Genomic DNA, 5,160 nt, shown 5'->3' with positions numbered 1-5,160 from the left:
ACAGAGTTCACTACAGTAGTGGTATTGCATTGTGACTTTAAAGTGCATTTGTCTGATGACTCCTGAGGTTAAGCATCTTTTGGTCATTTAGATAACTTCTTTCGAGAAATGTTCGTTTGGGCCCTTTGCCAAGCTTTCTATTGGGATGTCAGTCTTTTTTTTTTATTATTTGTAGGAATTCTTTACATGTTTGAATAGTTCTTTAAGATATATGTCTCTGGAGGCACTGCCAGAGACATATATCTCAAATAACTATCTGGAATACATAATATATACTGTATATAAAGAATTTTTACAAATCAATGTGAAAAAGACAGAAATCCCAATAGAAAATTTGGCAAGGAATCTGAATATATACTATAAATGTCTTCTTCCCCTTAAGGATGACCTTCCTCCACTCAATGTTTTTTGATAAATAAAAGTTGTTGATTTTAATGTAGTCTAATGCATTTTTAAAAATATTATTAGTGTGTTTCGCATCCCATTTAAGGTCTTTGCCTACTTTAAGGTCATGAAGATATTCTCCTATGTTTTCTATAAAATATTTATTTTTTACCTTTTACACATCACCTAGAATTGGTTTGGGTGTATGATATGAACTAGGAGTCACGATATATTTTTTTCTATGTGATATTCAATTGACCCATAATAATTTATGAAAATGTAATATTTTTTCATAAAGCAAGTGACCATTTATATGTGGGTCTATTTCTGAACTCTATTCTGCTACATTTTCAAATTGACTCTCCTTGCACCAATATCATACTGTCTTATTTATTACAGCATTCTTAATATCTGGTAGTATTAAAACTTTTTTTAAGCCTGCTTGAATTTTTACTGGGATTGTGTCAAATCTATGTATTTACTTGGAGAAAATTGACATCTTTACAGTATTTAGTCTTCCAATACATGACTAATAGCACATCCCTCCTTTTATTTAGATTTTCTTTAATTTCTTTCAGTGTTTTCTTGTTTTCAGTGTAGAGATCTTGCACATCTTAGATTTATTTCTAGGTATTTGGTGTTTTCTGATGTTATTGTAAATGAAATCTTTTATAAATTTATTTTGTCTTTTTGTTGCTGATATATAAAATGCAAATGATGTTTAAACATGTTTACTTTGTATCCCACTACCTTGCTAAATTCACTTATTAATTCTAATAGTTTGTCTATGGATTTTATTGGATTTCCTATGGACTCAATCATGTAGTTTGTGAATAATAGATTTATGTATTCTATTCTGATCTTTATGCTTTTCTCCCATTTTCTTAGTTTATTGAACTACATTGGACCTCTGATATAACATGAAACAGAAGTGGTAATAGTAGGAAACGCTTTCTCATTCTCAATCTATGACGACGGATTTTAATACTTCATTGTTAATTACGATGGTTGCTGTAGGGTGTTTTTGTGTGTGACTTCTCCTTATCAGATCAGAAATTTCCCTTCTTAGCCAAAGTGGGCAGTAGCCAACTTGTCAGGGTGGGAGTCATATTACAAAACCAAGGGCGATGAAGAAGTTGAAGAAGAACAGGAAGAGAACCTTGAAGCAAGAGGAGACTACAAATATTCAGAAAGAGATAGTTTGATTTTTTTGGTTGATGCCTCCAAGGCTATGTTTGAATCTCCTAGTGAAGATGAGTTGACACCTTTTGACATGAGCATCCAGTGTATTCAAAGTGTGTACATCAGTAAGATCATAAGCAGTGATCGAGATCTCTTGACTGTGGTGTTCTATGGTACTGAGAAAGACAAAAATTCAGTGAATTTTAAAAATATTTATATCTTACAGGAGCTGGATAATCCAGGTGCAAAATGAATTCTAGAGCTTGACCACTTTAAGGGGCAGCAGGGACAAAAACGTTTCCAAGACCTGATGGGCCATGCATCTGACTACTCACTCAGTGAAGTGCTGTGGGTCCGTGCCAACCTCTTTAGTGATGTCCAATTCAAGATGAGTCATAAGAAGATCATGCTCTTCACCAATAAAGACAACCCCCATGGCAATGAGAGTGCCAAAGCCAGCCAGGCCAGGACCAAAGCCGGTGATCTCCAAGATACAGGCATCTTCCTTGACTTGATGCATCTGAAGAAACCTGGAGGCTTTGACATATCCTTGTTCTACAGAGATATCATCAGCATAGCAGAGGATGAGGACCTCAAGGTTCACTTTGAGGAATCCAGCAAGCTAGAAGACCTGTTGCGGAAGGTTCACGCCAAAGAGACCAGGAAGCGAGCACTCAGCAGGTTAAAGCTGAAGCTCAACAAAGATATAGTGATCTCTGTGGGCATTTATAATCTGGTCCAGAAGGCTGTCAAGCCTCCTCCAATAAAGCCCTATGGGGAAATAAATGAACCAGTGAAAACCAAGACCGGGACCTTTAATACAAGTACAGATGGTTTGCTTCTGCCTAGCGATACCAAGAGGTCTTAGATCTATGGGAGTCATCAGATTATACTGGAGAAAGAGGAAACAGAAGAGCTAAAACGGTTTGATGATCCAGGTTTGATGCTCATGGGTTTCAAGCCATTGGTGCTGCTGAAGAAACGCCCTCCCTGTTCGTGTACCCAGAGGAGTCGCTGGTGATTGGGAGCTCAACCCTGTTCAGTGCTCTGCTCATCAAGTGTCTGGAGAAGGAGGTTGCGGCATTGTGCAGATACACACCCCGCAGGAACATCCCCCCTTATTTTGTGGCTTTGGTGACACAGGAAGAAGTGTTGGATAACCAGAAAATTCAGGTGACTCCTCCGGGCTTCCAGTTGGTCTTTTTACCCTTTTCTGATGATAAAAGGAAGATGCCCTTTACTGAAAAAGTCATGGCAACTCCAGAGCAGGTGGACAAGATGAAGGCTATCGTTGAGAAGCTTCGCTTCATATACAGAAGTGACAGCTTTGAGAACCCCGTGCTGCAGCAGCACTTCAGGAACCTGGAGGCCTTGGCCTTGGATTTGATGGAGCCAGAACAAGCAGTGGACCTGACATTGCCCAAGGTTGAAGCAATAAATAAAAGACTGGGCTCCTTGGTGGATGAGTTTAAGGAGCTTGTTTACCCACCAGATTACAATCCTGAAGGGAAAGTTACCAAGAGAAAACACGATAATGAAGGTTCTGGAAGCAAAAGGCCCAAGGTGGACTATTCAGAAGAGGAGCTGAAGACCCTCATTAGCAAGGGCACACTGGGCAAGTTCACTGTGCCCATGCTGAAAGAGGCCTGCCGGGCTTATGGGCTGAAGAGTGGGCTGAAGAAGCAGGAGCTGCTGGAAGCCCTCACCAAGCACTTCCAGGATTGACCAGAGGCCATGCGTCCAGCTGCCCTTCCACAGTGAGGCCAGGCTGCCTGGCCTTGTCCTCAGCCAGTTAAAATGTGTTTCTCCTGAGCCAGGAAGAGTCCACCCGACATAAGTCGAGGGACTTTATGTTTTTGAGGCTTTCTGTTGCCATGGTGATGGTGTAGCCCTCCCACTTTGCTGTTCCTTACTTTACTGCCTGAATAAAGAGCCCTAAGTTTGTACTAAAAAAAAAGAAACAAAGAAAGAAAGTTCCCTTCTTAGTTTTCTAAGAGATTTTTGTTTGTTTTTTGGTGTTTTATTAAGGATGGCTGTTGAATGTTCTCAAATGCTGTTCTGCATCAATTCAAATGATTGTATGACTTCCTCCTTTTTCTTTGTTAATATGATTAATCCCATTGGTTGATTTTCTAAATAGTTAACCACCCTCACATCTCACATGCCTACAATAAACCTTAATTAGTTGTTGAATTAGATTGTATTTCCCCAGAAGCTGACACTAGGTCAGGAATTGGAGTACAAATAATTTATTTGGGAGGTGAACCCTGAAAATACCAGAAGAACTATGAAGATGAAGTCCTCTCTGTCTGCACATACACACATGAATGGGACAATGAAAATATATGAATATATATGACTGGACATACGTATATATATATATGCACATACATATTAATGGAATAGGAATGGAGATACGTATTTATATTCAAGTATATATATGTTATATGTATATACATAAATGTAACAATAAATATTATATGTGTATATGTATTGATTTGGTTTGCTAATATCTTCTTAAGGGTTTGTGGAACTATGTTCATGAGAGGAATTGGTCTATAATGTTCATTTCTTGCAATATCCTTGTCAGGTTTTGGAATCAAGGTCATCTGGGACTCATAAAAAGGCTATGGGACACCCCAGCAGAGAAGATGGCTGGGGAAGGCCCTGGGGAATGACGGTGTGCTCAGAAGATCAGGAATGAGAAGAGCAGCACCTGTAGTGGAAGCTGCCAGCCTGGCTATCTTGGGAAATAATGGCCAAGTTCTCCCTGTTCCCTGTAGATCCTGTCTCCATAGTGGCGTGATGAGGGGTGGGAACATCACGTTCAGAAAAGGTCTTTCTGCTCTCAGCTTCTCACAAGCTTAACTGAAGCCCCCCTGGGGTGATAGAAGATATGACTTCCCCTGAGTTTGGTAGAGGCAAGCATTTCCCTTTGAAAGCTTGTTGGTCATTGGTCATCTCCGTGGTCTCTTCTAAACCCCAAGAGTCATCCAGGGCCATGCACCTAGGGGCTTTTTCCACCTCTCCATTCAGAGACTTTGATGCCCCTTACACACCTCTTATCAGCTGTTGAACAAACTGTGCCCTGCCTCCAAGAATGCTGGCCAGCTGAGGCTGACAGTGGGGCTTGGCCAACCAAAGTGATATGGATAGCAACTGGCAGAGGGCCAGGATGACATAAATATCAAAAGGTGCTTGTGCTTGCTGCTGTGACTGCTAGCTGTGGTCTTAAGGTATCTTGCAGAGGAGGGGGTAAAGGATGGTCCCAGAGGCACCAAAAGGGGCAACAAGCACAGACATTTTTAACTGCCACTCAGAGAACAACAACTCTGTGCCAAGCCCTGTGCTGAGGGCTCTACACTCACAATCTTCTTCATATACGCATGGGTCTCACTGAAACCATAACACAGCAGAGTGGGAAGGGATATTTTAACCAACTAAGGTGTTCACTTGCCAGTGCCTGGGATCCAAAGTCAGCATAGCCACTCTACGCGCTCAATCACTGGGAGAGGGCAGGAGGAGCCAGTTGGCTTAGTGACACATTTAACTTGGAGTACATTCATCAAGACATGCCTGGAAAAGGCCACGGAG

At 40.9% G+C, this 5,160-nt stretch overlaps 1 pseudogene; it reads left to right on the top strand.

Moving 5' to 3' along the window:
• Window positions 1-1,552: 1,552 nt before the first annotated feature.
• Window positions 1,553-3,521, top strand: LOC129024500 (X-ray repair cross-complementing protein 6-like; annotated as a pseudogene).
• The last annotated feature ends 1,639 nt before the right edge of the window (window positions 3,522-5,160 follow it).

Source organism: Pongo pygmaeus, chromosome X, assembly GCF_028885625.2.
Source record: "Pongo pygmaeus isolate AG05252 chromosome X, NHGRI_mPonPyg2-v2.0_pri, whole genome shotgun sequence".
Lineage (NCBI taxonomy): Eukaryota > Metazoa > Chordata > Mammalia > Primates > Hominidae > Pongo > Pongo pygmaeus.
This window is presented reverse-complemented; position numbering and strand designations above follow the sequence as displayed.